This window comes from Apodemus sylvaticus, chromosome 2, assembly GCF_947179515.1.
Source record: "Apodemus sylvaticus chromosome 2, mApoSyl1.1, whole genome shotgun sequence".
Lineage (NCBI taxonomy): Eukaryota > Metazoa > Chordata > Mammalia > Rodentia > Muridae > Apodemus > Apodemus sylvaticus.
The window spans coordinates 172096248-172108628 of record NC_067473.1 but is presented as its reverse complement, the minus strand read 5'-3'; the positions used below and the strand labels follow the sequence as shown (position 1 = coordinate 172108628).

Genomic DNA, 12381 nt, shown 5'->3' with positions numbered 1-12381 from the left:
ACTTAAAAGGCTTATGTGAATCCTTAGGAGATGGAGGTTTGAGGATAAGGAATTAGGCAAGCCTGGGCTACATAGCAAGTTCAAGCCCAAGCCTGAGATATAGTTTAAGATTATGTCTCAAAGAAACAAGGGTTAGGGGTATAACGGAGAGTTACCTTATGTAGATAACCGATAGGGAAATTATCATAGGCTATGTTTAAAAATATGCATTGCACTGGTATATCAAGATGACTGAACTAGTTTCTGCCACATTCAGGTGTTTGATGAATATGCTCTGAATAGCTGAACTTTATAAATTAATAGTGTACATATAATATATTCTCTTTAATACATTCTATTAGTTTTCCTTGTTAAGAATATGAAGCATTTTTAAGGAAGTGTAAATTTTAGCATTGTCTCTTTGAATTAATGAATATAGTTTGGGACTGTTGTGATGGCTCAGTGGGTAAAGACTCCTGCAACCAGAGATTGATCTGTAGAACCCACATGGTAGAAGGAGAGAGCTGACTTACATAAGGTATCCTCTTCCACACTTGCAGCAGTAAAGCACACACACACAGACACAGACACACACACAAATACAAGTTTTAAGAAATTAAGACAGCATAGCTTTTATTTATGAATGTGTTTAAAATTAAGACATTTTAAAATGTCTTTACTTGGAAAAAACATTATCCAGGTAATATTTTATAAGAATGTGCTAACCAATGCTTGTTTTATCTGTTTCTCAACGTTGTTATTCACTAGTGTGTTGCTTCAGGCTTAGGATTTGTTTCCTCATCTGTAAAATAACAAGTTCTTTACATTAGTTTCCTCCCTCACTCTGTGTGTGTGTGTGTGTGTGTGTGTGTGTGTGTGTGTGTGTGTGTAGGTATAGGAAAGTAGAAATGAGATCTAAGTGAGGAGGAAAAGAGTGAAAGGGAGTGTAACAGAATACACGTGTCATAAAAGCAGATGGAAGAACTCCTTAGTGGAGGAAAGACAGCAACAAGAATAGGACAGAAAAGTGAGAAAGACAATGGGGGAGGGGAGAGGGGCCCAAACTAGGAAAAAGAACAGTCACAGGGGTAGGAAAACGTCATAACAAAGTAGATTGAACTCAGAATCTTGTCCACAAGCCCCTCAGTTGTGATGTCAAGTTTCAGAGGGGACATTTTAAGAGAGCTGGATGTAATGGCCTATGTCTCTCATCCTAACTCTTGGGAGTCTGAGGTAGGACTATTTCCATGGTTTAAGCCTAGGCCAGGTTATATGAATGAGTTCTGGGCCAGCCTGGAACAGAGTGAACTCTGTCTTATTACAAATGTAGACATTTTATGAAAGCATTCTGATATTAGAACTTTTTATTTCACATGTGTAAATTTAAGTCAGCAACTAAGGTGATGTTATATTTAGGACTGTGGGGTTCTGCCGCTCTCTTAAACTTAAGTGATTATTACTTATGTATGTATTTTAAAATTTATTAATTCTTGCAGTTTGGTACCTGTATGTATTGTACTTCTACTGAAGATCTTCCCTGCCCATGTTGTCTGTGCAGTACCCTCTCCCCCAGGTTCTTGCCACATCCCCATCCCTATCATGTCTTTCTGTCCCTTAAGCTCAGGTTTCACTCAGATCAGGCTGGTCTCAGAGCCTCAGAGGAGCTGAGAAGGCTTTGGGCTCTCATGCTAAGTTTAGAATTGTTCCTACAGAGCAGATCCTTAAAACATTGATTCTACTGTTCGTATTGCTTGTCTTACACTGGGCTTTCCTTAGAGTCATTTTGCCTTTAAAAGCTACATAAGCCCCCACCCCTCCTTACATTTTGAAGTACTTTAAACTATAAAAGGAGTTTTAGTTTTTGTTTGTAATTGCAGAATGGAAAAAGTAGCCAAGAGATTTGTATTTATGGTTTCTGTTTTCTACTTTTTAGTTAAATGAGTATTTATTTGCAAGTGGGCTAACATTTTTATTAGCATATATGTATTATAAAAATTCCATAATTTTTATATTTTTTATATAATAAAAATTTATTATATTTTTATACATGTAGCATTTTAAAATTCTTATTGCCTGTAAAACAACCCTTGATCCCCTATCACTGCCTTTTTAAATAGATACAGATAAATAAAAACTATTATTACCTAAAAATTAAGAGTAGTATGTTAGAAAAGTTATTAGCCTTGTCAGGAAATATTATAAGTTGTGTTTGATCAGCTTCAGGGATGTGAATTTTGGTCCATAGGAGGCAGTGTGTTGAGTACACAGGTGTTCTCTAATATTAGAAAAGAACCTTTTTCCCTGAAAATGTCCTATCCCTCAACCACTTTTTCTTTATATAAAGTGATGTTCATAGTTTTGCATCAAGTTAATAGACTTTAATTGTCTTCCTGTTTCTTTGTTTGTCTCCGCTGTGTTGATCTGGCTGTCCTAGAACTCACTCTGATAGCCAGGTTGGCCTCCAGCTCAGGTTCTATTTGCCTTTCCCTACTGAGTGAATTGTCTAATTTTTTTGATCTGTATTTTATTTATTTTAAGTCTACTTTTATTAAGGGAATATTGAAAGGGAACATTTGTACTAAATGACTTTATATGGTATAATATTTAAGTACACTGTCGCTGTCTTCAGACACACCAGAAGAGGGCATCTGATCCCATCACAGAAGGTGGTGAGCCACCATGTGGTTGCTGGGATTTGGACTCAGGGCCTCTGGAAGAGCAGTCAGTGCTCTTAACTGCTGAGCCATCTCTCCCCCCCCCCCCCCCAAGAACTTTGTTTTTTAATCAGAGCTTTCTTTGTAAGACTTTTGTTTTTGTTTGATTTTTTTGCTGTCAATTTGTCGAATTCAAAGTGGGGCCTCTGGAATGCTAGGTAAGCACTCTATCTCCAGCTCCACTCCTAACAGGCCGCTTCTGTCAGCAGTCACATCTTTAGTAGGAAGAAGGACATTTTGTGTTGGTAAAGAATAAGACATCAGTTTGGTTTGTTTGTTTGAAACAGGTCTTTGTGGTTCCGGGTAGTCTTAAACTTCATGATCCAGCCTGGGAATACAAGATAGCACATGTGGCTTCTAACTGTGGTCATTCTCCTGTCTCAGCCTCTTAGGTCCAAGCATGACTATGCCTGGCTCTGTATTTAGTTTTGGAATTGACGGTTTCTATGCTGTATATGATAACTTCAAACCCTCAACCTTTGTGAGGGAGGGCACTTTGTGGCTACGCAGTGTCTGGTGAGTTTTCATATTTACCTCCCTTTCAGTGGTTAAGCCACCAGACAAGCGCTGCTTGCCTTCTCTGTGGTGGGCAGATTGGTCTCTTCAGTTGTTCCTGCAGTCAGTGCTTGCTTCATTGTGTCCAGGGTTTGTCTTCTATCTTGACTTGACACCACCATAGAAGTCTTTTAGATTCTGGGATCACAAAGCCCTCTAGGGTTGTTGTCCACGCAGTCTATCAAGTTTTGCCTTTTTCTGTCATGTTTGGTCACCGAAGATGACACATTTCCTTGATACCCTAGATTTATGCTGACAGAGGTGTTTATATATTTTATTTTGTCTACCTGCGCAAATCAAGTAAAAAGTAGTAGTTTTTCTGGATAACTTGTTACCAAATTACTAGAACTAGAAATTATGACTTTTGTGTTTCAAATATTAGAAGGCAGCTTACCACTCACCACTTACCTCCAACACACTGCCTGTAGTGTTGCTTATTAAGGTAGTTGGATTGGATGCATTCTTAAGAGCAGTAAAACATGCAGAACTTGAATGTGCATGCAGTTTGAGTTTTGAGAATGGAAGATGGATGTGCCTACATATCATTATAATTGTTTACTTAATATATTTTATATTACTAATGTGTATATGATCAGTAACTTAAGGATCATAAGGTAAATTGTGACTTAATATAGATTTGGTTCACTTGGGTTTTATAGCTCAATTCTGATGTTACCTTTTCTATAATTTCATTTTGTAAAGGGTGAACATTTATTCAGTTTAGCTTTATTGCTACCAAAAACTTCTGAATATCTTTATTTTGGAAAGCTAGAATGCTATGAATGCTCATACCAAAATAAGGATTTATGAAGATTTTGAAAATTTTTATGATTTTATCCTTACCTAATCATAGAAAATATATGTTTGTAATGCAATAAATTTGTATAAAGTAGCTTGTATAAATTTGTCAGTTTGAGATACTTTAATATTTTTGATGTCTTTTAACAGTTTTTGATGTCTTCAAAACTCAGTATGTTTACTCTCATTCCTTTCAGTAGAATGAAGCCTCTCTTCTGTCCTTTTTTCCATTTAAAATTATTTTTCAGAAAGCATTACAAATAAATAGGCTAGACACAGCAATGAAATTATATTCATATGGACACTAATCAGCAACTTATAACAACCTGGTTTTAGTTTTCATGATTTTTGATGGGTAGCAGATGTGCATACTGTTACAAAGTAGGGCTGTGCTGCATATCCTTAATTCTTTAGTATTGATTAAATATGTGTACACTTCATTCAGAGCCAGAGTAGAAGCATTGAGGCCAAAATAAGTTAGGCAAGCAGGCTCTGTAATCTAAGAGTGAGTAACTGCTGATGAAAAGAGGGTTCTTCTGAATGAGGCCATGGCCTGGCTTTTGAGAAATGGAGGTACTGAGTGCTTCCCTGATCTTCCCTGATTAAAACCCTTGCAGACTATATTCTTAGACTAGTTGAATTTAGCAATTTTATTAGTATTTCTAGATATCCACAGCTCACTCAGAGGTTAAATGCAAAAAAAAAACAAAAAACAAAAAAAACAAACAAACAAACAAAAAAAACAACCAAACCTACTCGTCATCTGTGCTCACCAATTAGCTTTCACTTCTGAGTTCAAAGTAAGATAATGAGTGGAGGCTAGGGGCTTATCTCAGCTATCTCCAGTGTGGATGGATGTCTGGGTGCGAGTGGCATTTGATCTTGACTGTCCTGTTCTTCCGAGAGCTTCCCCTGAGGTAGTCTTGGGATGTTTTCTATTCTGGAACCTATCTCCAGATAAAAAGGTTACTTTTCCTTCCTCACACTGCCTGTTTTCTTTTTTTTTCTTTTTTTTCTTTTTTCTTTCTTTCTTTCTTTCTTTCTTTTTTTTTTTTTTTCTGAGATAGGGTTTCTCTGTATAGCCCTGGCTATTCTGCAATTCACTCTGTAAACCAGGCTGGCTTCGAACTCAGAAATCTGCCTGCCTCTGCCTCCTAAGTGCTGGGATTAAAGGCGCGCACCACCACTGCCCGCCTATCTTTTTCTTTTTTCTAAAAAGAAAAATAAGACAAATATTTATTTTCTCTTTTAAGATATTTGTTTTTATCTTAACAATATGAGTTTATGCCTGCATCTATATATGTGTACCATGTTTCCAGTGCCAGCAGAATTCAGAAGAGGGTTTCCGACTTCCTGGATCTGGAGTTTGTGAGCCACCATGTGGGAGTTGGGAGTGGAACCTAGATCTTCCATAAGAATAGTAATCGCTTTTAACCACTTAGTTTAACATAGGAAAAGTATTCCTTTTAAACACTATTTCATTAATCTCAAAGCTTTTGCTCTGGAATTAATACAGAGTTAAGTTTGAATAGAAATGCATATTATTGTCAATAATGAGCATTTCACGTAGGATAGTGGTTCTTAACTGTGGGCTACAACCTCCAGGAGGATGTTAAATGACAGGGGTTGCATATCACATTTTCTGCATATCAGATACTTGTATTATAGTTCATAACAGTAGTAAAATTACAGTTATAAAGTAGCAACAAAAATAATTTTATGGTTGGGGTCACCACAGCATTAGGAAGGTTGAGAACCACTGATTTAATACATAAATCAGTAGAATTTGTCAGACCCCAGGGACAAGGGATTGGGGCTGGGGGAAGCAAGAGACCCTAGACTCAGATATGCTGCATTATTAACCATATTGCTGAATAGTTCGCGTATGAGAGAAGTTTGTACTGATGCAAACCCCCTGATCACAGACCAGTTTTTATGTTTTTGGTATTTCTAATTATGTTAAATATAAATGTGATGTTTCTTCCTTCTCCATTATTCCTAAAGAAAAGCATTCTAGAATGTCTGTAAATAGCACATGCACCTGCTTTTTAATTAAGCACTTGGTTTGTGTCAGGACTTGTAGTCTGGTCATTCCAAGCCTTTTTTGGAGGTGCTGATAAAACAGCTTGAGATATGAAAATTCAAGACCCTGTCTCAGCAAGGTAAAGGTTGAGTGAAGCAGGCACTTCTGAGAAACTTAAGAGTGTCTTTATTGGTATTTTTCTTCCATATTGGCATGTGAGATTACCTGATTATCTGGAAGGAGAATTTTGATGTCGGACTGTCATGTACTTTTGTATTCAGAGAGTCACGTATGGAGATTTAATTGGTGTTTTTCTGAATTGATCAAGCAATTTGCCAGTTTATAGGCTTCTGGGAATATTCCTTAGTGATTTTTAGAATTTCATAAAAATTTCTTTGTATTATGTACTGACTGCAGTTTATGATAGAGCATCATCAGGAAAGGTGACACTTTGGTTTCGTTCTCTTTGAATGACTCTCGGCTGGGATGGAGTTTGAGATTTCCCTGAGCCTGCTGGCTCAAGGACCACACTTCGAGTAGCAGGGTTTAGCGCGGGATAGCAGATGTTTTCTGTAAAGGCACAAATAGTCAATACTTTAGTTTTTGACAGGCCACATATGGTCCTCGTTACATGTTTTTCTTTTTTGTTTTTCAATTCTTAAAAATGTAGAGATCATTCTTAATTACGGAGCCGCATAAACCTGGTGAGGTCAGCAGATTGCTGGTCACTGCTCGTCTCTGAGAAAGCGTCTGCACTTAGTTGTTCCTGGAAACAGGAACTATGAAAGTAATGCTGAAGACTTTTCAGCATGATAGAGGAGCATAGGACTTGTGTGACTTTTTTTGACATAACTTATTAATAAGGTAAAATCATTGCTGGTGGTTTGAAAGTTTTTTTTTTTAACAGATCTTTAAAATTTTAACGGAGACATAATTTATAATACACAGTAAAATTCACCCTTTAGTTTCAGTATTACAAGCACTTGCACACAATTATATTCTATCAATGACAAAGCCACATGCTAAAGTTGTAAGTGCAGATTTTAATTAGTGATACATTGCAGTAGGAGAAAGATTAGCACTCACAGAACTGTAATTTGTACAGGGGTGTCTGTCCTGCAAGGAAACTGAGAGGAGAGGAAGAGGAAAAGCGAAGAAGTATAGTTGGGAAAATGTTTCCTTTATAAGCATAATTATGTATTAATAAAAACCCACAGTGGTGGAGAACTTACACCTCATTTGTAAGAACTTTTGCTGCTTACACTGAGGAACAGACTTTCTTTCCCAGCACGATGTTTGGTGACTCAGAATGGCCTGTAACTCTAGTTCCACGGTATCTAAGGTCCTCTTCCAGACTCCTTGAGCACTTGTGCACACATGCATATACACATGCAGACACATAAATAAAAACAAATCTTAAAACACACCACAAGTGGTTACTAGAACTAATAAATGAGTTGAGCAAGATCCCAGGTTATAAGATCGGATGCAAAGCAGTTAGCGGGCTGGCGAGCTTGGGGAAAGGCCTGCTGCACACATCTGGGTCCCAGACTGGACACCTGGAACTCATGTAAAGATGGAAGGAGAGAACCAACTTAATCAAGTTGTCCCGTGACCAAACTGGTCACCTGTGCTGTGCATATGTGCATCCATCCCTCATTTTATACATGCATACATACAGTAGCAAGGGACAGTTAAAATTAAAGTGTTAAAACAGTATAATTTATAATAAAACATGGAATGCTTAAGTATAAATGTATGATTTACATTTATCCTCTCTGCAGATACAGAAACATGCAGATCCTCTCTGCAGAGGAGGAGCTTAAGTCAAGAAGCCTAAATAAACTAATAAACCAAGAGTTACTCTATGTTGGTGGATTGGAAGATGCAGTAATCAAGTTAATATGGTATTTTTTTTTCATGCTGATCAACAATTTCAGTCTTAACCAGACGGCCAGCATAATTTAATTTAGAAATTGGCAAGCTATTCTAATACTGGTTAAGAAAATCAGAGATTAAGTTGCCAATTCATACTACTTGATTATGACACTGTTAGAGGCAAAGAATAATTTCATTGTTGCACAAGGAACACATGAACAAAGCGAAAGTATCTCAGCAAGGCAATTTTTGCAAAAAAAGGGTGTTTCAAATTCCAAACCAAACTAGGAAGCACAATAGGACTTTAGAAAGTTCACTTGTTTTTTATTTTAACTCAGGTGTGTGTCCTCCCTCCCCGCCCCCCATTGGCTAGAGTCTAATCTCACAATGATGGAGTATAATGGTAGGTCATTAGAGTTTATTTTAATTAATATGTCTGTTTAGCAGAATAATAATAGTAGGTTCTCTTTTAGAGTCTATGATCTGTCTAGCCATAGGTTCTTGGTCTGATAATGATGCTAGGTATGGATTTCATTTTGTGGAATGAGCCATGGGTCCTAATAGAAAGTGGTTGGTTTCTCCCATAATGTTTGTGCCACAGTTGCCAGATGTATTGTCTTGTTAGTCTGTTATCATAGTTCCCAGGGCTTACACCTGGGTGAGGCTGATAATTATGTTTCTCCTCTGGTAGTATAGTACCTTCACTACTATGAAAGCTAGCTAGTCTGGATGAAGTGTCCAGAGGAGTACAGCTTAATTCTTTCATGTTTTTTGACTTGAGTATGTCATGTCTTCAGCAATAGAGTCTTACCATCAAGTTCTGGAAGGTAACCAGGATCTGGCAGTAGCCTATAATATTTGGAGGTCTTTAGGGACCTCACTGGTCAACAACTTGAGAGGAAGTAACTCGTTCCTGGCCTTTTCTGTTGTTAGTCTTATGGTGTCTGCTGTGGTAGTGGTATTGCTGCCCTGTTACGAGGTAACTCCATTTTAACCCTTTTAATGTTTGTGTACAGATAAATTCTAGGAACTGCTACAGTAGTAGGTTTCCATGTGATTTAAAACAATAGTCGTTCGTGTTATTTATCCTTCCCATTTCCCTCTTCTACCCAGCCTTCCTCTTCCTCACCACAGTTTATCCTTTCCTATCCTATAATTCCCCTTTAATAAAAATTTTATTTATTTATTTATATATGTATGAGTGTTTTGCCTGGATGTCAGATCCCTGTGACTGGACTTACAGATAGTTATGAGCTGCTATGTGGGTGCTGGGAATTGAACCCTGGTCCTCTGTAAGAGCAGGTAGCTAGCATTCTTAATCCCTGTGCTATAATTCTCCTTTAGTATATTCTACTTCTCTCTTGAATGCCTTTCACCATGGGCCCCGTAATAATTTCCTGATTGCTCTGAATGTTCAAAATGAAATACATATCTAAATATTCAAATCAATCTTTCTTTTTCCTTCCTTCCTTCCTTCCTTCCTTCCTTCCTTCCTTCCTTCCTTCCTTCCTTCCTTCCTTCCTTCCTTCCTTCCTTCCTTCCTTCCTTCCTTTCTTTCTTTCTTTCTTTCTTTCTTTCTTTCTTTCTTCTTTCTTTCTTTCTTTCTTTCTTTCTTTCTTTCTTTCTTTCTTTCAGAACTGTGTCTGTGTAGTACAAGCTGCCTCAAACTTGTCACCCTCCAGCTTTTAGTGTTCTGAGTGCTGCGTGGCGGGTGGGGATCAACACACCTACTTCGGGTGCTGTTTGAGTAAGGCAGCTTTGTTGAGGTTATGAATGCCTTGTAAGAGTTGGTTTCTTACAAAGTATTATTTTTTGTGTTGGTATTTCGCCTGTGTGTATGTTTGCACATATCTGCTGCCTGGTCATGTTTCTGGTCACTAGTGCCCTGGGACTGGGGCTAAGATGCTTGTGAGCCAGCATTGAATTCTGGAATTGAACCCAGATCTTCTGAAGAACAGCCAGTGCTCTTAACTGATAAGCCATATTTCTCCAGGTCCAAGATATTAGTCTCTTACTTGGCTGGACTTATTCAGAAATGGACAAATTTCATAATTATTAAAAAAAACATTCATTTTAATGATCATACTTTTCATGTAGCCAAAGGAAGTTAACTAATATCAAAAGCAGCACAGTATCAAAGAGACTATACTAAGTTGTATATGTTTTGGGTGATTGAAGTATTGCTATTTGACTGTATTTTCTATAAAGACAAAATTTAAAGAATAGTTATCACACAGCTTTATTAGCAAAGACAAACTAGAATATATCGGATGAATTGTAAACTAAAATTTCTCTCTATAACGAGTTAGCTACTTAAAAAAAATCTTAAAAGGTTACAGGAGAAATTTGAGATTTTTTTTTTAACCCTAAATATTTTAAGTCAGATTTTAAGTGTAGTCATTGTGAAGTTTTAAAGTTCCTGTCCTCAGACATTCCAAAGAAATGGAAAGCTGTTGTGTGGGTAGAGATTTTGTACTCTGATACAGTATATGGACTTGCAGAGCTTTTGGGCCACCTGAGGCTAATGTTTTGAGTCAGCTGCTTAATGAGTTTAACTCAGTAATATCACCACTATAAGACCAGAGCATGATAGATAAACAGGTGTTGAGAAAAATTGTATTCTGCGTTTACTGGTTCAAAGCTTTGTCTGAATATATTAGAATTCTCTGGGAACCTTTTTCCCTTCCAGTTTTAAGATAGAGTCTTGCTTGTAAATAACAGGTGTAAGACCATCATATTTGTCTGCCTGTCTGGGACTAACTCTGTTTGTCTGTCTCTGTCTCTCTGTGTGTGTGTGTGTCTGTGTGTGCACTTGCATGCATGTGTGCACGTGTGCCTGCGTCAGTCCTCACCTTCCACATGTTGAAACACAGTCTCTTGTTTACACAGCTACATGCACCTGGCCCCCAAGCTTCTAGTGCTTTTCCTGTCTCTGCCTCTTTTCCTGGTAGGGATGTGCTGGGATTACGGAAGTGTGCTCTGTTGCATCTGGCTTTTATGTGGGTACTAGGGCTCGAAACCGAGGTGGTTGGGCTTACATGGCAAGTGCTCTACCCACGGAGTCATCTTTCAAGCCTCCACTGAGACTTAATGGAATTTCATTCAGCCATAAAGAAAAATAAAAGTATGAAATTTGAAGAAAAGTAGATGTATCTGGAAATTATTAAGTGAGGTAACATAGACTCAGAAAGATAAGGACCCGTATGTTCTGCCTCATGTCTATCTTAGCCTTTTATGTGTTTGCATGCAGTGCATATATGTGGTGTGAGTGTGGGGTTGGAGCAGGGAAGAGGATCAACAAAGCAAGTTCTGTGTGAAAACGCCATAATGAAACGTAGTACTTTGTGCTCTAACAAAATAATTTAAAAAGAATGCATTGATTCCTGGCTCCAGCTCAGGCCAAAATTAAATCAGAATATCTGGTGGAAGAATCCAGGTCAGTGCTGTTTTTAGTAAGTTGCCAAGGATGAGATTTCCTGTGCAGGCACTTGCTTGCTGTAGCTGTTTTTATTTTGCATGTTAGGAGGCAGGGAGGCAAACATGCTAAAGAGAACTTACTTATAAAAACTTTAGTTTTGAAATATCCAAGAACTAAGTGGCTGTCTCATAGCTGTCCTGCAGCCTCCCTAAATGCTGCTGCACACTCACTTTGTGGTTATGAATGTGGGTAATGCCAACTGCTCATGGCTTTCTCTCAGCTCCATTGTTTCACTGAGTAGGGTGATGTTAATGCTGTGTCATGTTATGTGTCATGTAATGGTGTCATGCTAATGCTAGGTTGGCCTTTTTGTCCTTTGCTCCCTCCTCAGTTTTCATCAAGAGACTATCTTGGTACCTGCACAGCAAGGGAAGTCAGGCTGCCATTGGCTGATGTGCTGCTGCTGGCCATGATTGTGGGAAGAACTGTGTGACTTGAACGTTCCTTTTGTTAGAAGCAGGAAGCTCCGAAGGGATTGTTGGGATGGCTTTGTGTTTAAGAGTGTGTGTTAGCATTTGTAGGTTTAATAAAAAAGGATCATTTTAGTTTAGTCACTAAAAGATTGTAGGTTAAAAAAAGTTGTTAGGTTACTTACAGAATTTCCTAAACAATAGACCTTGGCTTGGGCTCTCTGTTTAGGAACAGTGCTGCAGGTCACACCCAGGTGTTGGCTCTTGGCAGGCAGTGCTGTTAGCAGTATGCTCACCTCTGTTGGCACTCTGATGGCAGGGAGACCTAAAACTCCCGTAGATCCTCTTTAGAAATTGGATTAAAGAAAGATTAATGAATGCAGGTGATCTACAGCCTCACTGGAGTGAAGTGCTGTGGTGCTTTCTGCTGCTTCCTTCTCTCCTGCCTCTGCCACCTCCTTTGCACACTTCCTTTTCCTTTCTGTTTTTGAAATAAAGTCTGTTTGGTGCAGGCTCACCTTCAACTTGAGGTCCTTGAGCCTCAGC

General features: G+C 38.2%; 1 protein-coding gene across 3 annotated transcripts in view; it reads left to right on the top strand.

Annotated features, from left to right (window-relative positions):
• Positions 1-12381, top strand: part of Lrp6 (LDL receptor related protein 6) — a 132637-nt gene that overhangs the window by 31546 nt on the left and 88710 nt on the right. The gene's annotated exons all lie outside the window — the stretch shown is intronic.